At 48.0% G+C, this 26,786-nt stretch overlaps 1 long non-coding RNA gene across 1 annotated transcript; it reads right to left on the bottom strand.

Moving 5' to 3' along the window:
* Positions 1 to 36: 36 nt before the first annotated feature.
* On the bottom strand, positions 37 to 24,076 carry LOC149329630 (uncharacterized). The gene is made up of 3 exons (XR_016285445.1): positions 23,687 to 24,076; positions 906 to 1,022; positions 37 to 102 (listed from the first exon to the last, which is right to left on the bottom strand). It is a non-coding gene; the product is annotated as an uncharacterized LOC149329630 (long non-coding RNA).
* Between the last annotated feature and the right edge of the window lie 2,710 nt (positions 24,077 to 26,786).

Here is a 26,786-nt window from a genome sequence, read left to right as displayed (position 1 = left end):
CCTCGGAGACGGTGAGCTCTGCCGTCCAAAGATTATCGTGTACGTAGAAAACGTGTCCTGCACCTCCTGTCATCCAACCTCGTGTCTGCCTACAGTCGTGACCTGCGCAAATTCGTTATGGGGGTTTGAAATTGTAGCCCATTGTCAACTTTCGTCACGGTTAGCCCGGTGCCTGCTACGGTTCTCTTCAGGTATTTTCTTTGTTCTTTTCTGTTTCTGTAATTTTTTTCTTTTTATACATGCGATCAATTAGCATGCCACTATAGGGACCTTAGAAGACAGGAGTAGTGCGATGTTTAGGGAAATCCCCCACTGTGAAGTAGATTTATAATAAGGAAGTAATTACTAAATAGCAGCCATACGGCGTCACTGCTGAATTGCAGTGACGCCTGACATCGCACCCAATTACTCAATCATTCTCAGCATTTTCGCAGCGTATCCGTGACTCACGCATCATTCCAATGTGTCATCACTAATTTCACTTGCAACTAGTTCAGCAGGCCCCGGGGTTCCAAATACTCACACAGCACCCAGTCGTCCGCGTAGTTCATGTATATGTAGTCTCGCACACGGATCCTCGCCTTTTTTTTTCCCTGATGTGTCACCTCCTTGCTTTTGCACTGCGCGTATATCTTCTACTATAGCGCGGTTGCAGCAGTGCACAGGTGCCAAACAACATGTAAAGCAAGACTGCAAGCATGACCGGTCCTTCAAATATACCAAACGCAACTGATCTTTTATAATTCATGAACATCATGGCCACAATACAACTGTGACAGTAAGGGGAGTTCATATACTCTAGACATCCAAAAAAAGTTCGCTTTCCTTAGTCCTGCTCCTGCGGACTATGCATTTAGGTGGTTCCGCAGCATTTTAGCTTTGGCTGAATTGCGCGATGTGCTCACCGTGTGCAGGTTCTCGGAGACGGTGAGCTCTGCCGCCCAAGGCTTCAGGCGCAGCGGCGTGGACAACTTCTCCTGTTCCTCCGGTCATCCAGCCCCGCGCTCGGGTACAGCACGGACCTGCACAAATTTGTTACCAGGGGGGGGGGGGGGGGAGTAAGGAAATTAAGGGCAAGATAAGAAAAGATCCAGGCAACCCCTGGATCAGCTTCAGCTTTTATAAGGTGACAGTGCTACATGCTGTGTTCAGTTTAACGTCCCCAAACTGCTCATGAGCTATGAAAGACACCGCAGTGAAGATCTTCACAATAATCTGGACCACCCGACGTTTTAACGCGCCCGGACAGTGCACAGCCCATGGCTGCTGTTGCATTTTGCCTTAGCCCTGTGGTAAGGGTGTTCGGCTACTGAGCCGGAGGACTGGGGTTCAATGCCGAAGAATGCCACTGTCTTCACACTAGAACAGCTTATGAAGGGAATATTGGAAGCCATCATATTGCTGAATTATTGTAACGAAAATCATGGTGGCGGATGGAAAAGCATGGTGGAGGGTAGAGCAGCACGACCTTGGGAGAGCGCCCAGGGCTACTTAGTCGGCCAGCTGTGCCGATCCCAGCCAGGCACGCTAGGTGGATTTTGAGAGAAGTATAGGTATTGGGAAGGCGATAAGACAATGGAAGTGGCATTGTCCTAGGTCGGCGTATGGAAGGGGGCAGTTTCTATAGGACGAGTCGGAACGCGCCCGAAAAAACTACAACGGGACTCCAGAGAGCAGTGGGCCCAAATTAATTTTTCGGGGGATGGGGATGCGAGTAACGGAGGGGATGAGGTCGAGAGAAGGAAGTGTGTGCAAGCGAGAGTAGCACATGTTCCGTGATTTGCTTATTTTAGAGGAGGGCTTCGCCCTCCGAGGGTGCACTTGACTAGAGGATCGCAGGTGTCCTCCATAACCACCGCAATAAAATTGCAGTACGGAAGGATGTCAGACAGGGAGGCACTATATTTCCAATGCTATTCACCGCCTAGTTGCTGGAGGTATTCGGAGACCTAGATTGGGAACGGTTGGGGATAACAGTTGCGAGCATCCAGTCTACCCTTCGACCGCCCTAGGCGGCGCATATCCTGCCGAACTCTCTCAAGTGGCCTACAGCGACCCTTACCCTCCCGGCTCTCTCGGGGTTGGCAGAGAAGAAAGCTGGGAAGCAGCATCCACATCGTCACGTGGTTGACCCTCCTTTCCCCCTCGTGTATTCGGTGGCCGCACGGGCAGCCCACCACGGGGAGAGTTGAAGGAGCCATGAGACAACGCGTGACGGGATGGACGGGATGGACGGAGCCATGAGACAAACGCGGCTTTTCCAGGTGACATCGAGCTTTCCCCGTGCCCGTTTCCTGCTGCCTGCGCTACCGAGGGCGGTTATCGTATTTTCGAATCACCCCAAATAAACGATTTTCCTGCGGGCTATACCTCGGTGTGTTGGTCCTGTCGACCTCCACAGTGTAATCGGGGCTAGCGGAGTGGCATTGGTCCTGAGTGCTCGCTGTGTCGTCCTTAACATGAGCAGAACCCTTTTCGTTAGCCTCCTCGTTTCTGCCTCCTATGTGACTACTGGTGGGATACAGCTGCTGTACAGTTATTTCTTCAGGTATAATAATGGGTGGAAAATGATCCATTCCGCGTGGGTTGTCCAGAAGATCTCATTTAACATCATTAAAAGGTGATGGTGAACTAAACGATAAATCTAAACTGCTAATTTTTGCAGTTTTTAGGGAGCAGTACATGGGCTTTCCTGAATTCAGTAGGCACACATTACTGCACAGAATAAAATCTTCTAAAATGCGACCTCTGGGATTAGTTTCTCCACTTCCCCAGAAAGAGGAGTTGTCCGACTAACAGATATGGCTCTGGTAGCTTTTCTAGAAGTGTTTCTAAGCATCTGAGGTTGAGGTTTCCATTAGCGACCTCAAGGTCGGATACCGGCTTCAAAAAAATCAAAAATAAATAGAACAAATTTGAGTAGGCAAATAAAAATCTATCGACCGAGAATCATGTGAGAAGCTTGGTAACAACTAGTTACGGCACCTTAGATATGTGGTGTACTGTGATCGAAGGAGACCGTTTTGATCCAGAGGCAAGTCATTTTGCTCGTTTCGATGAGTGGCGCTCCAGCTTGGCCTAAATGCCGAAAATGGCCGCAAAAGCAGCAAGCCATACAACCTCTAATGTTGCGTACCACTTTTTGCACCCGACATTGCATACACTATCCAAAGTATACGCAAGAAGAAAAGCCGGTATTCTGGCATGAGAGCTCGGAGCGTTTATGTATGGCTTCTATATCGACAGCAACTAATACCGCTCTTTAAGGTCGCTTTTGAGGGATATTTGATGATACGTGTTATATTACCGGTTTGATAAAAAACACAATCATGAGCAAACATACAAATTTTGCAGGACACACGTGACAGGAATAACGCTCATTTAGGCACGACAGAACCAAGTTGTATTCATTTATATGTATTTGTAAGCGGCTTCGTTGTATATTTGGCTGTTATTTTTTATTATTTATCACAAATGTCTACTTTCTTTAAATTACACTCGTGAAAACAGGTAGGCCACAACGGCGCATAGGTTGGAATGCGCGTTTTTTACATCGGCTCGCCCGTCAAAGTCCACCTGAGGGAAACCTCTCGCTTCTCTGCAAGGCATCTGAAGCCCCTGCAAAACGCCTGAAGAAAAGTGTAGTGTGCTGCCGATCCTTACGAAAACAGCTCGCCAACCTAACTTATGTCCTATGATAGAAGGAAAGGGAAAGAAAAGAATGATGACGAAGCCATGCCCACGAGAATCGCAAACTAAAAACAGGACTGGTGCCGGAGAAATTAAAAAGGAGAGGACAACTGCGCGCCTATGCACTCCATAACGCCTCTTTGTAATCGATTCGATTCACTAACTGTGAATGAAAAGAATAAATTGAGTGAATAGATTTGTGCGACACCGACCACGAATTTTTCACCATGATCAGCCCAATGCAAAATGTGGCGAAAAAAACACATGGTAGGTGAACTATTCGTGATGTAGCATCTGGAATATATTTGTTCAGCGTCTAAATAATAGTTCCCAACGCAAATGGTCCTGGAAAAAGTGACGCTGCTTACGAAGCAACCGAATCAGTCAAAGCTTATGCATTCGACGTGTATGTCAGTCGCATGGTATTGGCTAGACCGTCCCTTCATTCCTTCTTTATTCATTTGAGTTGTTTTCCCACTAGCCTATTTTAGCACAACGCTATACTATGTATTCATCAAACATGGCACGGCGTTTCACCCTCATCGTGGTTCGGAATTATATATAGTCGTACCTCGCTAGTACGGACTTCGTTATGTATACGTGGAGAATTTTCGCAAGGACCTAACTTTCTCAGTGTGTTTACGTCTTCTTTGCATGAAAACAAACTTTGGGCAATGGAATAACAAAGCTAAGAACCTCACAGCGGCGTTCATAACGCTGTACTTATCCGCCGCATCAGCACCCGCCGCAGAGGTATGAAGGAGGATGACCTCTGTCGGCTCACGCAAGCTTTCCTCATTAGCAGGATAGTCTACTCCTACCCCTACTATCACCTCCGCCTGAAGGACGAGGAAGCTGTGAACAGCATTATACGTTCAGCGTACAAAGCGGCACTGGGGCTACCTCAGTACGCCAGCACACAGCACCTCCTCCAACTCGGCATCTACAACACGCTCACAGAACTCATAGAGGCACACAAGACCGCCCAAATCCACCGCCTCTCCCGCACTAAACACGGGCGGCTCATACTTGACCGTCTCAACATCAACCTCATAGGCGACGTCCACCCCACGACGCCCATTCCGATAGGGGTCTATAGCCGCCTAGTTATAAAGCCAATCCCCAAAAACATGCTGCCTGGCCGCCATGATACGCGCCGTCAGCTGAAAGCCCAAGCACTAGATGCCACATACCTTGCCGACGAACACGCAATATACGTAGATGCTGCACGGCAAAGTGCAAACACATACGTGGCTTGTGCAACCACGCCACAGTCTTCTCTCGTCACCGCCGCCACAGTAGTAGCTCACTCTCCGACAGCGGCAGAAGAAACCGCCATCGCGCTGGCCATCGCGCTGGCCATCGCGCTGGCCATCGCTGACCCACGTACCCGCACAGTCCTCAGCGACTCCAAAAGAGCAATACAAAGTTACTCGGCAGGTGTTATCTGCCACCCCGCTGCACGCATCCTTCGCGGCTGCACTCCCGACCATAAGACCAACCTGGTCTGGGCACCCGCCCACGCGGGAAACTCTGGAAATGAAGGGGTCGACCGACTAGCCCGAGGACTAACCAACCGGGCGGCCGGCCCCACGGACCCAGACGCTCTTGCCGAGGCTCCCCAGACCTTTCCCGAAATTACCAACCTCCACAGAGAGATGAGACGCCAGTTCCCGCCTCCACACCCCGACTTGAATCGAGCGCAAGCCACCTTGCTCCGCAGGTTGCAGACACACTCCATCCTTAGCCATTCTAGGCTTTCACTCATCACAGACGGGGAATACGACCCCGTCTGCCAAAATTGTTACCAGGGAGAAATCGCCACCCAGGCGCACATCCTCTGGGGTTGCGCTCGAAATCCGCCCCCTAGAACATTACTGCCAGCTCCCTCCGAGGAAGGATGGAACCAACTCCTCAGAAGGCCAGACAAGAGCATCCAACTGGCACTCATTTCGTGGGCCCAGGAAGTCGCCCCCACCTGGGGGCCACACCAAGCCCACCTGCCCTAAATCCCGCCACTCTATTGCAATAAAGTTCAATAACACTTTTTGCTGGGCGAGTTGGTTCATTTTGCTTGAGTGGATGCTTGTAGCGTGACAAAAAAAAAATTACCGACGATTACGTTACTTCCTAATGCGAAATTTGAGCGCAGCAAATAAGCTGTTTCACCTTTTCGATAGATTGAGGCAAAGAAATCGAGCAACACATGTATGCGCTATCACAGAATTTTTTTTTATTTTTCGTAGGAAGAGGGGGGAGGGGGGCGGCGTGTACACCCAGCGGCAAACGATGGGGGCAGAAGCGCGCGCAGCAAGCGGACAACACGATAAAGGGAGGAGGGAAGAGATAGCAGCGACTGACTGATGCCGCTGACGCCGATAGTGAGTCAACCCCAGCTGCGGATGAAAGGGGGGCGGAGCTGGTTACGAGGCCGACGCCGACGACAACGCCGACGACGACGACGCGAAACCCAGGAACGGACGCCAAAGAGCTGCGCTCTAAAACAGACAAGGGACAGAAGACGAACGGGACAAGCGCTAACGGGACAAGAACGGGAGCGCTTGTCCCGTTCGTCTTCTGTCCCTTGTCTGTTTTTGTCGCGCTACAAGCATCCACTCAAGCTATGGCAATAAAGTTGTTTCTCTCTCTCTCTCTCTCCTGCGTTTCAGTAAGCATTTCGACGAATGCAAACCAGTAACCTCGTCTTTGTCGCAGCGCACGAGTAAATTTTTTTTTCTCTCGATCCCCTACTCTTAATTTTCCGGAGGCTGACGTGATTTGTGGCCGATGAATTTCCTCACCAGGGAGGGAGCTTGCTAGATAGAGGCAGAACGGTATTGGAGACCAAGAACTTAGGTTTACGTACAACCAATATAAAATATTCGAAAAAAAAACAATAGCTCTCACGTGGTTGGACCAAATGAGCAATCCGTTCGCTGCTGTCTCCCGTGCGGCGGTTCTTCCAAAAGCAAAAGGGAGAGAATGAACGCCTACAGCTTCCTTGCCTTCGGCTAGGCAGGAAACTACGACCGCGCCTTTGCCCTCTACTACATGCAGAACTCGGGAAAAGCGAGACAGCACTTGCCTCCAAGTCATAAGTATCAACAGAGCAGCATGGCTGTCTAAGCGTCTCTCGGGTTAATCGCACGGTCCACGGATCCGGAGCCCTCAAAGCACCCCGCTGCAGCCCGGCCGCGGCTCTGAAACCTTTAACGGCTCGTCAAGGAGACCTGAGCTGATCTGCTGATAACTTCAGCGCCTACTTGTGGGTTGCCCCTCCACTGTTCTGTTCTCCAGTCACCGCCCTAACAAGCGGAGGGCAGGCAAGAATGCACAAGGCGCGGGTATTCAAAGGCAGCAAGCTGCTACGTCGTCTCGTGGCCTGCTAAAGCGGCGTACAGCGCATTCCGTAGGTCGACGTGTCCACGCAGAAAATTTACAGCAATGGTGAACAAACCTCAGAATACAGGCTGATGGGCTCGTTACTTGGGTCAACTGAGAATGCCGATGGCACACTTTTGAAGTCAACAAGGCGGTACGAATGCGCGCGGCGATGATCTCGTGGCACTGAGCTCGTGGCTACGTAAACTCAGCACCTGTTTGTGCCCCGGCCACGGTCACATCTAGTATAGGGAGGTATACGGGGACACCGGAAACGAGCAGGGCGCGAACACTCGTCCAGTGAGTTGAACTCTGACGCCACCAACGCTAAAAACAACCTGCGGCATTCCTCGGAGGAAAAAGGAACGCAACCACTCGCCTAGACCAAGCTGCACAACTTCGTTTTTTTTTGTTTATTTACAATATTGTAAGCTTACCTTGCGATGTTGCACTTCGACCCACTGATGCACATCGACGGTGTCAGTACACTAGCTACCACTCTTTCTGAACAGCCAGAACATCCTACATCTCAACCAAGCAAGCTGTTCATGAATATGTAGAAAATTCTTTGGAAGCTGTCTAGTGAAGGCGATGCGAAGCCAGTCGAAAGCCTTACAATGGCCAGCATGAAGTTCGGAAGAATGGAACTGAATGTCCCCAGTGCCGCCGGATGCCCACCGGCGATACAATGGGCACAAGATTCCCCTGGCCTGGTGCTCGGCTTCTTTAAGGTGAAATACTTGGGAAATGGCTCTTTGACCCCACCTTGTGCAACGAAAAAAACCTTGTGCCGTGTCGCTCTTTGACCTCTTATGGCCTTGCGCCATAAGAATTCATCGTCATCATCAAGAATGGAACTGAATGCTTCTATGAAGAACAAGAGTGGCGAGTACACGTGCGAATTTAGTGCGCTTATGAAGAAAACAAAAAACACTTGGATTAAATCTAGCCATCGAAGAGTGCTGCCATGGCTTGGGTCTCCACAGAAAACGCTTCAGTATCTTTGGGACAATGGTGACCGAGAGAACGCCCTTCACGTAGCTCAGCTTTGTCTGCATTGAATAATAATGCTCTCCTCGGTATGCACAGAGGCAAACTCTCGTCACCAACTTCTTTTCGTAATAAATCGGCTTGTTTTTCCCGGATATTCGTTTCTATGAACAATCAACTTTATGGACACATTCACGGGGACATTATCATCACTATCAGCATCAGCCTGACTGCGCCCACTGCAGGAAAAAGGCCCCTCCCATGTCTCTCCAATTAACCCTGTACTTTGCCCGCTGCAGCCATCGTATGCCCGCCCACCTAACTTTATGCCGCCCCCTGCTACGTTTGTCTTCTCCTGGAATACACTCCGTTACCCTTAAGGACCAGCGGTTATCTTGCCTTCGCATTACATGCCCTCCCAAGCCCACTTCTTCCTCTTCATTGCAACTAGGATATCATTAACGTCCGTTTTTTCTCTCACCCACTCCGCCCGCTTCCAATCTCTTAACGTCACACCTATCATTTCTCTTTCCCTAGCTCGCTGCGTTGTACTTAACTTAAGCTGAACTCTCTTTGTTAGCCTCCACGTTTCTGCCCCATAGGTGAGTACCGGTAAGATACACCTGTTATATACATTTCTCTTGAGGGATAACGGCAAACTGCCATTCATGATCTGAGAGAACGTGCCATATGCGCTCCACCCCATTCTTATTCTTCTAGTTATTTCCCTCTCATGATCTGGATCAGCGGCCACTACCTGCCCTAAGTAGAGCCATTCTCTTACCACTTCCAGCACCTCGCTACCAATTGCGAACTGCTGTTCCCTTGCCAGACTGTTGAACATTACTTTGGTTTTCTGCATGTTAATTTTAAGACCTACCGTTCTGCTTTGCAGCTCATCTCTTGAGAGACTTAGCAAGGCAATGTCATCAGTGAATCGCAGATTACTCAGGTATTCTCCATTAACTCTTCTCCCCCACTGTTCTCATTCCAGTCCCCGGAATACCTCCTGTAAGCAGGCAGTGAAGAGCATTGGCGAGATCGTATCTCCCTGCCTGACACCTTTCCTTATTAGAATTTCATTGCTGACCTTATGGAGAACTATGGTAGGTGTGCAATCGTTATAAATATCTTCCAATATTTTCACACAACACTTTTCTACACCCTGATTCTGCAATGCCTGCATGATTACTGAGGTTTCTACTGAGTCGAATACTTTCTCCTAATCAATGAAGGCTATATATAGGGTTGATTATATTCTGCGCATTTATCTATGACCTGACTGATTGCGTGAATATGGTCTATTGTCGAGTATCCTTTACGAAAGCCTGCCTGATCATTTGGTTGATTGAAGACTAAGGTTGTCCTGACCCTATTAGCGATTACCTTAGTAAATACCTTGCAGGCAACCGACAATAAGCAGATCGGTCTGTAATTCTTTAAGTCCCTGACGACTCCTTTCTTATTAATTAAGATAATGTTAGCGTTTTTCCAAGCTCTAGGTACGCTCGAAGTCACAAGGCATTGCGTATACTGGGTGGCTAGTTTTTCGAGCACAATCTCTCCTCCATCCTTCAACAAATCTGCTGTTATCTGATCCTCACCAGCTGCTTTTCCTCTTGGCATTGCTCCTAAGGCTTTCTACTTCCTCCTTTGTTACTGACGGGATGTCCCATTGGTGTGCTCTACTGCCTCTCTCAGTAACATTCTGATTGCAATCGCTACTGTATAGATTTGTGAAGAACTGTTTGGCTACTTTAACTATCTTATCCATATTGCTAATGACATTGCCCTCTTTGTCTCTTATCGCATAAATCTGGTTTTTACCTATGCCTAGAATTTCTCTTCACTGCTTTTAGGCTACCTCCGCTCTTCAGAGCATGCTCGATTTTCTCCATGTTAAACTTCCTGATGTCGGCTACCTTGCGCTTATTTATTAACTTCGACAGCTCTATTAGTTCTATTCTATCTATGGAGTTAGACGTCCTCATGCTTTGCCGTTTCTTAATCAGATCTTTAGTCTCATGAGATAGCTTCCCGGAATTACGAGCCAGAACAAGGGAGAGGCCCCTCATCCATCGCTCACGGTGCCGGAGGCTGGCCTTCTTCGGCACATCCAAATGAATGCAGCTATCACCCCGTCTCGCCTCTTTCTCTATCGCTATCGATCAGACCCTTCCTGTCCCAACTGCCCCTGTATGTATGTGGACCTGGCTCATTGCCCTTCTATTGCCCGGCTGCTCAGCAGTCGGGTTCCTACCCCCCCACCTTCTTTATCCATCACCACCTGGCTCGACTGGCTTGGCGCTGAAGGGGAGGCAGAACAGCGACTCCTGGTCGCCCAGGCGGTCGACATGCTCGGCCTGTAAATTATGGCCGAATAAAGGTCTTGTACTACTAATACTACTACTACTACTACTAGGTTATGCGGGTGGAGATAAGAGTTCATTATATTTATATTTACTATTTATATGTATGGAACGAGAATACACGGAAATATTGTTCACGACTCGAAGGGAAGCACTCCGATTATACCTGAAAACCTGCGATTCTCTTGCTTTTTCGTTCTTTTTTTTTTGTTAAATGAACGGCTGTATGTGTTAAAAGCTGCCGTAATTACGTCCCCCTGCTAATGTAGTCTGCGTAAATAATGCTATTTGTGAGGTTCTTGTTTAGTATTCTTTCAGTGGCTGCACAGATGGCGTAACATTCGGCAGTGAAGATGGAAGCACATTGCGGAAGCCTTACTATTTCATTCAAATTCCCTTGTGCCACTGTGCTTCCAACGTAAACATCTGTTTCTGAACCATCTGTACAAAAAGCTCTGAAAGTACTGTACTTTTCCCCGAGCGCAAGAAGTTCTTCTATTACATGTTGCTTTGTGGTTTGTTTTTTTTACGAAACTCTGCAAGAGTGAAATCACAGATTGCAGGAAAATTGTACCAAGGGCCGCAGTGGATCTCGTCTTCGATCAATGCCAGGTAATGTGTCTTCTACGAAGATGTTTTGGCACATCTCTTCAAAATGCAAAAGCATGTGGCCTGGTAGTTTGCGGTTTATTGTTAAAAAGTATTCTAGAAGGGCACATTGTAACTATTTGGTGACAGACGTGTTTAGGTTGTGAACGAATTTCTAGAATATATGAACACGTAAGCATGGTTCTTCTGTCTGTAAATGATGGTTGGTTAGTTCCTACATCAAGACTATTTATGGGCAACCACCTGTAGGCACCAGTGGAAAGTTATGTAATGGATCCACTCGGTTATGATACGATGGTCTCGCTGACCATGCAATATACATCCATAAACCAGGACAGAGCGTTCCACAGAGTGGTATATTGCTAAAAGACATGTCCTATCTGCCCCCAGTGTTTTCGTGAAGGTACTTTGTGTATGCTCAAGGATCGGAAGGCTTTCTTATTCAGCGCGTTTATGAGAGGCTGGCAAGGGAGCTTTATGTCATACGTTATGCCTAGAAATTTATGTTGATCTTCTACGGGTAGCTCAGTTTCGTTCAGGTGTAGGGTGGAATCTGCCTTTAAGCCTCGTTTCAGAGAGAAAAAAAAAATGGGCACTGTTTTCTCTAAAGAAAAGCGGAAACCATTTCTGTCTGTCCATGTTCTCAGTTTATTTCACTTGTTGGCACATTGGACGATGTGCAGCTCATCTGAAGAACGCCTACATAGAGTGAATACGTAACGCACCTTGCAATTATTTTAATAACAGAGTTCTCCTTTACAACAAAAAGTGTTACGCTTAAAATACGCCCCTGTGGTAATCCATTTTACTTAATGAAATTCCTCGAAAGGGTTGAGCCTAGGCGTACATGGAATGAACGGTTAGATAAGAAGTCTTTTAGGCAGGTCAACATTATGCCTCGGATGCCAAGCTCGACAAGGTCTTGAATAATTCCGAACCTCTAGGTTGTGTCGTATGCCTTCTCTAAATCAAAAGAGACTGCAGTGTTGTTTGTGTACAAGAGCTTCCCGGACAGCATTTCAAGACGAACTAGGTGATCTGGAGTGGAGCATCCCTTTTTAAAACCGCACTGACGGATGTCAAGAAGTTCGGAGGATAGAAGGACAAAAGTTTATCTCATATTCAGGACACTTTCAAAGTATTTTGAGAGGCAACCGGTAAGGGCTATGGGTCTATAATTGTTAGGAGAGGTTGGTGGCTTTCCTGGTTTAAGAAACTGCACAATAATAGTTTTTCTCCAGGCTTCGGGTACTTTCCCCAATGCCCAAAATTTGTTACAAAAAAGTCTTCAAAGTGTATCTACGACATATCTGGAGAGATAGGCTAGCATTTGATAATGTACCGTCTTTGTCAAAAGTAACCAGGCTGCATGGTTTGCTTCTAGCTTGTATAGTGGAGCCCATGGGGCTTTCCTAAAGATCAAAAGATGTTGGAAGGTAAGAAGACACCCAGTCCTTACCTTTAACGACCATTACAGCTTCAGGGAAGCCGTAAGGGCTCCACTGCACGAGCTAGAAGCAAACCATCCAGCCTGGTTACTTTTGACAAAGACGGTACTTCATATGGGTCGGGTGCAGCCTTTTTATCAGTGGAAATTAGTTCATGGATTTCTTGAAGCGTGATTGAACTATTGCAAGGTTCATTTGTGCTGCCACTTGTTGTCAGTGTGTTTTTCAGCTGTGTTTTTGTATTTTAGGACTGTTTCTGTGTACTGTGACGAACTGGAAACTGCAGAAAAGTATTCACCCGAAATGCTTTCCTGTTCCATATCTGTCTGTACAGCAGGGGCTGTCAGAAGGCGAACTGTGAATGGGGAATAGCTGCCATTTATCTTTAGAGCTTTCTCCCATATGTGTTTTAATGTTGTTGAGCTGTTTATGACGACACATAATTTTGCCGAGAAGTTTTTGCGGCACTGTGACGGATACATCGGTCTTTCGCTCTCGCCTTCTTAACAGACCCGTGTACTGTGCGATGTCAGTGCACGTTAAAGAACCCCTGGTGGTCCCAATTTTCGGAGCCCTCCACTACGGCGTCTCTCATAGCCTCAGTCGCTTTGGGACGTTAAACCCCATAAACCAAACCAAACCAAAGTTTGTTCAATTATCCTGCGTTGCATACCTACGGGAAAATCCCCAAGCATTCTTTTCTATCTTTTTAGCTTCCCTACGTTCTTGTATGCAATACTTTTTTACTCTGTTTTACTACTCCAGAGGACTGAGGGATGACTAGGCGCGCAGCGGTAATAGTACACGTCGTGAAAAGTTCGTTAAGGTTGTCTAAAACTGAGGTTGTCGGTAACTATTTTTTTCTAGGCTGGCCTTTTCTCGGAACAGTGCCCTGTAGACGAGATGCAGCTTCCAACGTCATGATTTTGATGGAGTGACTTCTAGTGAAGATGTTGATTAGTATAGGCAGATGATCACTTCCATGTGGGTTATCTAGGTCATCCCATTTTGTATCTAAAAATAGATGGCGAACTAAAAGATAAATCTATACAGCTCATTTGTCCTGAGCTAGGAGAACAACAGGTTGGTTTTCCAGTGTTTAATAGATAGAGGTCATTACACAGTATAACATCCTCAATGAATTGTCCTCTAGTGTCAGTTTTGTCAGTACCCTGAAAGCTGGAGTGCGCGTTAAAATCTCCAGATATTAGATATGGCTCTGGGTGCTGCTCCAAAAGGTCTTTTAATTCATGATTGCTTAGATTAACATGTCGCTCCAGGTACACGCAGCATACCGTAAATGTTTTAAATGTTTGTAGGATGGCTGCCACAGTTTCTAATCTAGTTTTAAGCTTGTGTTCGCGAAATGCAACTCCATTTTTAACGATGATGGGAACGCCATCCGAACGTCTGCTAACCTGCTCTCGGTTGCGGCGGAAGATATTATAGTCTTTTTTTAGAATGTTTTCGTGCTTAGAGCCTAAGTTTGTACCTCGATCGCATGGCATTTGGAGAACGTTGGGACAGAGTAAAAGAAATAGAAAAGCGACAAGCTAGAACACACCAGGTTCTGGCACGCATCGTAGTTTCTTTGTATAGTGGACACCGTAGCGTAAAAGCCCATCGGCATTTCACTTTTCAAACGAAGCGCAGCCGTTTTAACGAAACGCTGGGCCGCGGTTTCGTTTTCTGTACGGAACCAACACGGAGGACTTGGTTCTCGGAGCGGCGAGAGTTGGCGCTGCGTATTTCGCATATCGCTATTAGGCATGCACATGAGTACGCCGGATGGCTGCCCTCACGATTTACGCACAGATGTGGTTCAAGTGTACAGTTATCAGAATCATGTTCGTGTGAAGCATGCTTCGCGCAAGTCAGTTGGCTTCGGCAGCTCTGAGAGCTGTCGCCATACCGTTGGCACTGAAAGCAACGTCGTGGGTTTGGTATGTACTGCCCGAAGTGAAGTTTCATACAGCCGATTTCTACGGATTCTGGGAGTATATGCTTGATGCGAAAGTCAGGATGATGTGTTTCGTGGCTATTTCTTGGTCGCCTCTCCTCATTTTTATTCTCTACACGTTAGTCACGTTTTGTTCCTCTAGTCCTTCAAGAAGTACTTCTGTTACATGCCTAAGGCCGTCGTCTGCGTTAACTCCTCGCACTGTGTTCAAGGATCGGGGTGGGTTGAGTGTCACAGGTGTGTCTCCAAAAGAGGTGACTTCTGCTTACTTTTCGGGCTGGTGGTTGTACAGGATTACTAGTAGGAGGTCACCGTTTGCTGGTTTTTTTATCTTATAGCCCTGGCCTATGCTATCTGTGAAAGTTCTGGTGACAAGAAATGGTGTAATGCATCTAGCCGTTCTTCTCTGCGTGTTCAGAGTGCACTTCGTGGAACCGTTCTAAGCTGTTTTGGTTATTTGGGAAGAATTTTGCTGTCTCGGTGCGCCCTCTTTTGCAGCGGAGATCGGCGTTAAAAAATGAGAAGCCATAAAAACGTTTTGGTGTTCAACAAAGGCGCCAGCCGCCCACCGCGGAGCCCAACATGGGGACTGGACAGGAGCCCTTAAAAAGCCCTACGCACGCCAACTGCGCACCACCACTGTAACCTAATATGGCGAGAAACAGGGTCGTCAGCCACACAATGTTAGCCCTCGCCGCCAGGAAAAAAGGAAAAACCAAGAAGAGAGTAGGAGATAGGACAGTTCTAAGAAAGAAGATCAGAACGGCAAGCGACAGCAGATCGCAAACGGCCGACTACAAATCCCCCCCCCCCCCCCCCCACCCCCCCCCCCCCCCCCCCACTCCGAAGGGGAGATCGCACGACAGTGACCCTTCCGGTTTACGGCAACGTCTTAAGCGTGGGAAACGCTCGGGAGGTCATAATTGAATGTGTTCTAGGAAGGCGCCGGATAGACCCGTGTAGAACTCAACTCCGGGGTCAGTTTAGTTTGTTTTCTTTTTAATTTTAAGAGGGAGTGTAGTGTGCCCTATCAAAGTTGTAGGGCGGGACGCGCGCTTCGGAGAGCCAATCGCTTTTGTGGAGATCGCTCTGTGCATCGTATTTTGGAACTGATTTGATTACTTTTTTTAATGTGTTTTGAGGAAGAGTTAATAATACGATCAACATGGAAAGGGCAGCACGCAACAAGGAATCAATCGTGTTGAGGCCGGCTGCTACTGGATGCTTCCTGTATTTGAGACGGACTTCGAGGTTTTAAGCCGAGCCCTGAAGAAAACAAAATTAGTTTGAGAATTGGTTCTAAGGAAAGGAAATGATGCAGTAACTGCATCACACATCTCGGTGGACAACCCGAAAAGCGCCGCAAAGGAAGGGATAAAGGTAGGAGTGGAACGGAGGTAGCCTAAAAGCAGTGAAGAAAAAACTACTCATAGGTAGATACTAGATGTATGCGCTAAGAGACAAAGAGGGAAATGTCATTAGCAATATATATCTTTTAACCACTCAAAATGCCCTTCTGAAACTTGCATTTGTGACTATTTTAGATCTGACGAAGATATATCTCGGAGTGCTTTTATAGCTGCATGCATGAATTTTAAACATATGTATGTACGTAAGCTGCATTTGTTCAATGCTCTGTAACAATTTCTTGTACAATTTGCTTTTGCCTCCCTGCTTGGACCAAAAAGGTCTCCAGTATCATGTAAATAAAATAAATAAAAATATGGATAAGATAGTTAAAGTAGCCAGAAACAATACTAGCCACGAACATAACCTTCGCGAATGTGGCGCTACATCCAAGCCTTCTTAATAAGACACAATCAACGGCCCAGATCCAACTCGGCACTATACCGTCACCACCGTTCTCCCTCCCCAACCGGGGCACTCCACAAGGAGCTCTTCTCTCCCCCCTCTTATTTAATGTAACTCTAGCCCCGCTGGCCAAACAACTGACCAACATACCTGACCTCCACTCGGCAATATACGCCGACATCAACGACTGAAGGCTCCACAGGAGAGGCGCAAGACACCTTACAATTGGCAGATGATATCATCCCCTCGAACCTGACCAATATGGGCCTTATGTGCTCCCCGCTCAAATCGGAACTGCTGATGATCAGACCACTTCCCCGGGATCCACGCATGCACCTCCGAATGTACGACGACCACGTACCGCTGGTCCCCTGGAGTTGGTCAATAGACTCCTTGGACTCCAACGTCCTTGACTCCACAGGTCCTTGGACTGCACATACAGGACGCTTTGGATGCAACCTTCACTGTACAACTCCTAGAGAAGCGAACGAAACAAATCGAGGGTCTTGTCCGCAGTGTAGCCACATGCAACCATGGACTGTCGGAGAGGGAAACCTTTAATATGACAGACGCCCTCATCACCAGACACGACTTTTCACGTTCCTTACCGCTTTCTCACAAGACAAAGCTGATGCTTTTATTAGAAAGGCAATAATCTCAACGCTCCGCCTACCACAGTCGCTTAGCACAAATCACTACTCTCAACGGGCACCTACAAAACTATCTCGGAACTCCTCGAAGCCAAACGAGACAACCGGATACTTCAACTAACCCGCACAGAAACCGGCCAACATCTCTTACGGCATCTTCGCCAGGCTCCAATCTACCTGCTCACCTGCCCCCAACTATCAAATCATTGCACCTGACATCCAGGGTCCAATGCGCATCAAACCTCTACCCAGAAATATGAGCCCCGAGCTACACGGGGCCAGACGCCAGGCACGAGCCTAGTATTACAACAAGCACTACAGAGGCAGACCCGACATGTATGTAAACGTGGCACAACGCACCCTACCGGGCTATTATGCCGCTGTCCCCGCCTACTATCGAGGATGGCACCATCGGGGCCGCAGCCACCTTCCCCACGGAGGCTGAAGGCGCGGCCATGGGCTTGGTGCTTATACACTATGCACAAGATCCCAACATCACGGATATCTCCACCGTCTCCAAAGCTGTGTACCGTCACTCAGCAAAGCATTATCACGTCAATCGCCCGACGCATTCTCGCATCAGGACATACGCTTACCCAAGAGATAACCCTCACGTGGGTTCCTGGGTAAGTCTCGATCCCCGGTAACCAGCGTGTTCATACGCTGACTCGAGAACTATCCTTCAGGCCCCAAGAAGATGGGACACCCAAACCCACGCAGGAATCCTCTCGGGCTCTTCTCACATACCATCAAAAAACCACTTATTACAAAAACAGGCGCTTACCCTCCCACCACCTCACCGTACACGAAATTCAAAATACAGTGCAGTCTGGCGGCAACTGCAGACATTCATCGCACCTCCTTCATCGCCACCACCCCACCTTGACCTTCCTCCTCTGCTCAACATGTGGGACGGCCAAGGCACCCTCATACACAACCTGTGGGACGTTTTATGGGGGTTTAACGTCCCAAAGAGCTTCAGGCTATGAGGGACGCCGTAGTGAAGGGCTCCGGAAATTTCGACCACCTGGGGTTCTTTAACGCGCACTGACATCGCACAGTACACGGTGTGGGAATGCCCCCAACCGATGGCAGGTCCCCCATACCCAACCGGTCGGCCTCCTCATGGAATGACATTCTGCTAGTTGCTCAACCAGCTAGCCAATCATGGTAAGTGTACAGAGTTCTCAGTGAAGCACAGACGCCTGGACTCTTGGTCAAGAACAAAGGATCCTTTTTGTTAAAATAAAGCTGTCCCTCCCACATCCCCACACGTGTCAAAGGCGATATGCTGGCCACGCCCAGGTAGCACGGAAAATTAGAACAATCTTATGAAAAATTTATGCAAGTTCAGTAACATTGTTACATTGAAACGTTGAATTAACTGTTAGAAATTAATATTTAAGTTTATATGTTACACATAAAAATTAGTTTAACACTGAACATAAATATTATTCCAATCCTGGCTTTCAACTCTTGTTATAATGTTAAAAATGAACAAATGATGGTAAACGCTGCAGCATAAACATATATTTAACGTTCCAAGTCAGCAATGTCTCCTTATTGTTTATTAAACATTATTATATTTGAATCATAACTATAAAACACTGCAGATATATTTCTAGCACCGAGTCCCAGAACACTCTCCACTAATTTTACAGTAAACATGTTTTTCAACTAGCAGTGCTTCGCGCAACTAAATCTCTTAGATTGTGCCCGCCATAGGTAACATGCTCAAGCAGATTATTTTGTTAAACTGCTTATTATCCTTTCGCTACTACCACTCATGGGACACCTGTCAGTAATGGGCGTGTAAGCTTGACTCAACTGCATGCTTTCGGAGGTAAGTACATTCTAGTCGCATGTTGTGCTCTACTGTGGAGACGAAGTGTCGCCTTCGTTGCTCGTCCTTGCAAAGCGTTGATTAAATTGTCACAATGGTGGGCCTGCATACTAGTGCAGGGTTGCTTCATTATTTTCGACAATATTACATTTACGTTGTTATAATATTTAATTAATGTTAGAAAAAGTTTACTAGGATGTTCATCTGTAACGTAAAGAAATTATTAAAAAAGGTCATTAAGAAAACTTAATTAACGTTTGACCAAAAGAAAAATGTCACATTGGTCTAATGCTTCGGTGCTACCTGGCAGGCAGAGGGAACTGAGGGTGATTTTTAAGACGCCATAGGTAATGACGATCAAGTGCCTCGGTACTGATCCGTCTACTGCCGAAGCACTAAAAAAAACTGACTTTGCGGTAAAGAGAAAACGTCACGGCACGGCCGCTCAATGGAGGCGCACTTGGTGCGCTCTCATTGAGCGGCCGTGGTCACGGTCATTCACCAGAACTGACAAGCCCCTGCACGCCAGAAAACGTAGTAAAGTTTGCAACGTGGCTCAGCATAGAGTTACGTAACGGTTACAAAATTCAGGCAGTTCTGTAAATGTGACTTCCAAAGCAAAGCATTTCTTGGGTGAATTAACTTTTGCCTGGGATAATCGAAAGAAAGTTGACATAGCAGCGACAGTGACTCGTGTACCATACAGTCGTGGGGATCCCACGCTGTTCAAGCGAAACTCTGAACACTGTTGCCACAGACGCCATGAACGGACACCATGGCGCTCACTATGTCTTGAAATACTCAAGTTATAGGCGGAGCTCCAATCACAAAGCAGCGGTCGCCCGGCGGTGTCGGAAAGTTATACACGCAGCTGGTACTAGAAAGTGCATGGTCTTCTGCAGTGTCCATCACGACACATTCAAGCGGTGTCTATCTAACAAAAGGTAAAAACAGGGCTAATGTAACACACAGCACACAGAAAGGCGGACAGGACGGGCGCTGTCGTTCGGAGCCCGTCCCGTCCCGTCAGTCTTTCTGTGTGGTGTGTGTTAAAGGTGCACCGAAGAGTAATCGAAGCTAGTCTTTTTAGCGCGGGAACTCAATCTACACGTTCCGAGCATTCATAGAAACTTCGAATTATTGTCCTGTGCGACCGATTTCCGTAATTTAAATCGGATTAAACATCCCGGCTCCCACCTTTTTTTGAACTCGCCGCAGACGGTAGGAGTCAACTAACGCGTGAAGTGCCTTTCAGGCGGTCGTGTGGCGGCTTCGCTTTCGCTTGTATTTTGTTTTTTAGGTTGCCGTGAATAAATTACTCCAGCCAGAGGCTACATAGCCGCAAATTAGGCCCACAGAAATAAAAATACGCGCGGACTCTTTGCTTTCGCCGACCGGTACGTATCATTCCGCCGATGGCAGAGCGGCAAGCCGCCACGGAACTGGTTGAAATATCGGTTGACTCCTCCTACCGTCTGCGGCGAGTTCAAAAAAAGGCGGGAGACGGAAGTTTAATTCGATTTAAATTGAGGAAATCGGTCGCACAGGACTATAATTCGAAATTTCTAAGAATTCCTAGAACGTGTAGATCGAGTTCCCGCGGTAAAAAGACGAGTTCAGATTACTATTCAGTGTACGTTTAAATTACAGCTATATTTACTTTTTCTTAGACAACGCTCCACCAACTAACCTTGCGACCGCGTAGCGCATACCGCTGCATGGTCGACGTCGAATGCAGGCGCTGAACTTCATGCTGAGCACGATAATACGTAGTCTGGCGATTTGCAGGCGATCACTTCGGGCCTAATTCACCTAAAATAAAGTACTCTAACGCTGTGCAATACCTCAAGAAGGCTGAGTACAGCACACATCAGCACAGCTAGTCATTAGGTTTCTCAACACTGCACCGCCATTTTTATTATTGGCTGGCGAGTAAACGAACCTTACACCAGTAAAAAGTTGTTGGTGCCTTTCGGCCTAAGCGACAGTGAACCTTCATGTTGCGCTGGACTATGCAACCGCTGTAGGAAAACAGCCAAAAAAAGTTTGTTGATATGTCGTGTACTGGGGCTGTCTATAGCACTCTGGGAAGTCCCGGACAGGTGAGCAACAGTTCGCCTCACAGCCGACAGATTTGGACCGCCAAAGCGAGCCACGGTGCATGGCCCGGATTCGAACTAGGTAGGCTGTACTACATACCGAGTTTTTCACCTAAGAAGACCTGCGAGTTTTGAAAATGGGCTTTTTGAGCTACACGAGCGCTTTTTCAGCACAGCATTGTCCGCAGTGTAGCGCATCAGAATACAGTTAAGAACTACTAACTAGTAGGATGGTAACTGATATAAAATAGTGAACTTTTAATTATTGCTGTTAGTCTCCTTATTTACTGATAGGCATGTGGCCCAGCGCAAATAATATGAATATCTGTTTTTAGAATTGAAACGCAGCTGCTCTCCGCGCTATGGCCCAACATATTTTGGCTATTTGGACGAGCACTGCAGGGGTTGCTTCGCCTGCAAGCTTTTCGAGAGCGCGTGTATTTTGACGCGACGTAGGCAAAATTGTTGGCTCACAGCACCGAAAGTAAATGCTTTTGGTTTGGTTTATTGGTTTATTGGGGTTTAACGTCCCGAAGAAACTTAGGCTATGAGGGACGCCTTAGTGAAGGGCTCCGGAAATTTCGACCACCTGGGGTTCTTTAACGTGCACTGACATCGCACAGCACACGGACCTCTAGAATTTCGCCTTCATCGAAATTCGGCCTCCGCGGCCGGGATCGAACCCGCGTCTTTCGGGTCAGCAGCCGAGCGCCGTAACCACTGAGCCACCGTGGCGGGGCGAAAGTAAATGCGTTTTCGAAATTCTAAAAACTGGCATGGATATTACTCACGAAGGATTTCACGCATCTCACTAAATAAAACTGAGCAACAACTGCAAAGTTTAGTTAACCAGCCTACAAGTTAGCATGTTTTAGCAGTACTCTGATGAGCTATACCGCTGACAATGCTATGCAGATAAAAAGCACTCTTCTAACTGAAAAATCCCATATTAAAAAATTGCTGAACATCTTAGGTGAAACATATATGGTGTTTTTGGCAAAGCCCATATACATACTTCTCTGCGAACAGTTTCTAACATTGCGAAATCATAAGTGAAAAAAAAAAATGGCAGTGGCTTAGCTCTGGTTAATACAAGCGAAAAGCTGCAGTTATGCTTTGCTTGACGTCATGGCTGTCGCAGTTCGCGCACAATGCACTGGGAGCACCACGATAACGGTGTAGGCAAGCGCGTTATATAGCCCTCCTTGCGCATACGTACTAACTGTGGTAAACACGCGGCTGCAGCGAAAGGTCAAACGGTGTCGAGGAGGCGAGCGCGCAGTAGTAGCGGCGGTGAGGAGGCGGCGCACATGCGCAGTAGCGCGCGGCTGCGCCGAACGGTCAGGCGGCGGAGTCGGCGCGGCGGCGGCTGCGGCCACCTGCGCCGCGCGTGACGTCGCTCGGTTTCGCGCATGCGCAGCTGCGGCAAATCTTGGCTCCGACGGCTCACGCTAAGCGCGGCTGTAGTGCGGGTAGTGAAGCTTTTCGCTTCAAAACTGCGATATTTCGCCAGCCTTCTAATCGCGTCTGGCGCGCATACGCGAGTCCTGGTGAAAGACGATTGCTAAGGCCGCGCGTCGGCGGTGATGAACCTGAATGGTGACTGTAAAGATAATCGCAACAAACCGCTACGTAGACAGGCGAACAAATGCCGATAGCATTGGAACTTGGCAGCGCATCGTGTCTGCGACACCTTGGCATGAATCTGGTCCTACTTCTTGTTGTGGCCGATCAAAAGGTATCAAAAATAAAAGAACGCGACGAGTTAATGAAGATCTGTGCGATACGATCATGTATGCCGGAGCCGAATAGTTGGGAACTTCACGCCAAGGGCTTTTTTGCGACAACGTTGCGAAGGTTTTCTGCTTCTGCGTACACATTGTGGCTAATTACAGGGCCGCGTACTCTGTTTGTTGTGCGAACGCAAGGCGGCACATCAAGCTGAGGCAGGCAGCCGGCAGCACAATGCCCTCCACGCAGTTCAGCAAAATGCCCACCCCCCTCCACACACTGCCAACAAAATGCCCTCGACATAGTTCATAGTAGCGCAACTTGAGTGGGCTGAAGTCTCGGCGAAACTTCGGGACCCCTCGTCAATATATGCGTGCCAGTGCAATCGATGCAAAAGACGGAGCATTCGGGCCGATGCTAGCCAATCTCGTGCCTTTATATCGCCTAAAAAATGAAGGCTTCTAAGGTGTTACGAAGTGGAACGGCTCTTTCATTCTTTAGAGAACAGCGCTTTACCGTTTCTCGTGCACCTTGACATCCTCTCATCCATTTCCCCCAGTGCAGGGTATCGATCCGGTGTCCTCTTCCAGCTAACCTCCCCACATTTCCTTTTCTCTCCTAAAGGATAATGCTTAAACCCACTGGTACGAAAGTTCCATCCCTGTGGTACCGGGAAAAACAGTGCTTCTAATTCCTTAATCTGCAGTAATCGCTGAGCGACAACTTCGGTGCTTACTTCCCTCCCTGCTTTCTAGAAGAGACGCTCGTCTCAGGGCGTGCCTTTGACTTCTAGATCAGCGATCACCTCTCAGCTACACATCACTGCGTGCTGCCTATCGTTGCTTGCAGCTGTGCCCTAACTTCTAGACCAACAACAGACACGCGATCACCCCTCAGCTACACATGATCGCATGTTGCCTATCCCTGCTTACAGCTAGCTGTGCTTCTGCGACTGGCGCCAGAAATCACTCCGGATAAAAGTTGTTACGCTATCTTCGTAAGTGCGTTCAGCGCATTTTCTACGCTAACAGAAGCTCGAGTATTGCAAAACTCGCGAATCCAGCAGTGCGAGTAGCAGAACGGACCGATTGTAATCGCACTTACCGTTCTTGCTGCCGCGGATGAAGCTTTGGGAAGGCATCGTCCATGCAAGCCGAGTTCCCCCTTTGAAGGGGCGACGCCGAAAACACCGCACTTCGTTGACTGGCTGGCAGCAGTGGCACCTTTGCAGAAGTTCGTTGTTTCGTGATTGAAGAGGTTATCCGCCGTGTTTAGCGATGGACAGGCGAACAGGTGGCACAAACACGACGTTGTCAGGCGCCGCGGTAATAGCTGGGTTCTTCAATTCTGGTCCGACTCTAACTTGACAATAGTTTCAAGGCCCCAATTAATGCAGGGCTTCAGGAGACATCACAGTTCGACGAGCGAGGCAGGAAGGGTTTCATTAGTTCACTCAGTCAAGGTCAGTTTCCAACAACGTCCCCAATAATTAAGATAATTACACTCGAGCACCACTGAAAGGGCGCGGCCATGCTGCCGCCGCATCGCTACTGCCCGGTAGACTTAGGCCTAATCTCGCGAATTCTCGCCCGCCGTGCCGAGAACAAGCGGGTGGGACCTTATCTTTTGCCTTACCTGGCACGTGTTCCATCTGAGGCTACAGTAAAAACCTTTGTTTCTTTTTTTTTTAGGCGGCGATCGCATTGTTTCACCTAAGTTTTAGGCTCTCGCCCTACCGCGCTCGACTGACTTTTTTCAGGCTGCTTCATGCAAGTGCAACGTCACCTATTCACCCCGATAGGAGAGACGGCAACGGAATAAGGCAGGTTATCGATGAAACCGCGCTCACTTGAACGGGCGCCTTGGAACGTTACCATTATATCACTAGAGCATAAACAGTGAAGGAAAGCACATTTCGAATATTGTGGATATTGCGAATGTTGCGAATGTTGCGAATATTGCACATTGCGGGGTCAGTGCCAGAGCACCCCTTCCCCCCCCCCCCCCCCCCACCCCGAAATTTTCTTAGTGCCGCATCTCCTCTCTCTCTCACACCTTTCGGCCTTTTTATTTCGCCGATGCTATTTACACACCGCATCGATATATTAAAATGTAAAAGCAAAAATAAGAAGAGTGTTGGTTTATTCCTGAAAAGATTGATGTATGTACTACGTTGTCGTGGCTCTAGAATAGGAAGCGGAACTTATTGCTGAGAAGAATCACACCTCTTCGCTACCGCACGAAGTATGGCACTCCTTTTAACAGTAGGCACAGTTCACCCGATTAAACATACCTTTTCACGTCAGCCTACTTTTTCATCCTTTGCGTTGTCCTCAAATGATCATAAACTATTACGAAAATAAAAAGTGCTTTTTTTAAGCGCCTCTGCGGCCGGGCGCAGGTTTACATACATGAAGTATAAATTTTGACAAATACCATTCGTTCGCAGTTGCTGACTTTGCTATTGAGCAGAAGCTCTTGTGTTGTTGTAAATCACATGAAAATAGTTGAAACTGCCGCGACTTTTCGTTTTTTACGTATGTTCTCTGCCAATCAAGTTCACGCAATCCTGTGTGCACAAGTATTTTATGTAGAGATTAGAGTGAACGAAACGACGGACCCTTCGGCTTTATGAAAGCAATTAAAAGTATTTTAACTCTATGGACTACGATACTGTTTGGGCGCAGGCTTTCTTTTACTTTTCTACCGGCGCCGAATGACACCCTCGAAAAATATTTCTGGCTACCTCTTGCACTCTTGCCACGGCCTTGGACTGTACGCTTCCCATGCTTTTGAGGGAGCTATAACCAGGCCTGCTGGAGACAGATCCTCCGCGCAATCCCAAATTATGTGATCCAGCGTTGCTAGTTCACCGCAACGCTGGCAGTAAGGATTTACTAGATCAGAAATATATTCGCACTGATCCATGAATTTGGCAGCGACCGTGTCTGCAGTCGCCTCCCCGTGGTGGCTTGATCTCGGCTCAGCGACGTATTCGGGGGAGGCAGACTCGCCCCTAAGATCTCTGTAATAACTCGCAATGGCCTGGCAGCTGTCCAGCGTCTCACTTCGCAAGGTCCCCGCGTCGGAGTCTTCCTCACCAGCACGGCTGACAAAACCTCGAGCGTACTGGTGAGCGGCCCCTTCATGAGCCGGGACCCAAACCAGGCCAATAACTTTCCTGCCTTTTGGCATCGTGGTACTCGGTGGCGGAGATTCGCCGTCGCGCAATGTTGCGGAGGGCCGTCTTGTAATCGCAAAGAATGATGCTGGCGCCTTCCTGAGTGATTCCTAGCGTTGTAGTATCCTCTTCAGCCATCTCTCTGCTCGCGTAACTGCCGAGGCTACTACCTTGCGGGAAATGCTCCCAGCGGAGACTCCACGGTGCTTCCATCCCCCGAGTATTTTTCTCTAAGGAGCTGCGCCTTGGCCCTCTCCGTCCATCGTGACGACCCACCAGCACATTCTTGGAGCGCTCCGACTCTAATGCATTGACGGATTTCTACCGGCAAAACTACCCGGTCGAGGTAGTTTCCGTCCCTAATATCCTGAGACGAGTCCCGCCTACGTCGTCCGAAGCCTCTGTTCATGCGACGTCAGCTCAGTTACTACATGGTACTGTGCACCCGCGGTGCCGCAGTGGAGGTCTCCGGAATAATTTCGACCACCTGAGGATTTTTAACATGCACTAATATCGCAGAATACGGGCGCCTTCCGCATTTCGCCTCCATTGAGACGCGGCCGCCGCGGTCGGGTTCGCACCCAGGTACTGCGGCACAGTAGCCGAGCGCCTAACAATTGAGTCACCGCGGCGGGTGCAAAGCAGTCACCGACAAAGGCGTTCCAAACAGCGGACACGTAAACCGCGCTAAGCCTTCCCGCGCATGTGCAGCCCCTCGGCACTTTGTAGCAGCATGTATCAGATTTAATATAAAGGCGCAAGTTTGCGCAATCGCCGCAGCATTCCCACCACTGACTTTTTTATTTGCCACTACAAGTAAATCGTTATATTTAGCTCTGATTTTCTAGATATATATATTTTTAAGTTACGACTGCCACCACGGTAACAATGGCAGTGACATCACGTCCACAACTGGGCGCCTCGATGGGGATACGAGTCACCCTAGTCCAGGACCAGCAAAATAACAGTTGCCGATATTGGTGACAGAAATAAATAACATTATTTCAGTGATAAACCACTCTA

This window comes from Amblyomma mixtum, chromosome 9 (genome assembly GCF_055824585.1).
Source record: "Amblyomma mixtum isolate Tamu chromosome 9, ASM5582458v1, whole genome shotgun sequence".
In the NCBI taxonomy this organism is placed as follows: Eukaryota; Metazoa; Arthropoda; class Arachnida; order Ixodida; family Ixodidae; genus Amblyomma; species Amblyomma mixtum.
The sequence above is the reverse complement of the archived record's forward strand: the minus strand, read 5'-3'. Positions and strand labels throughout refer to the sequence as shown.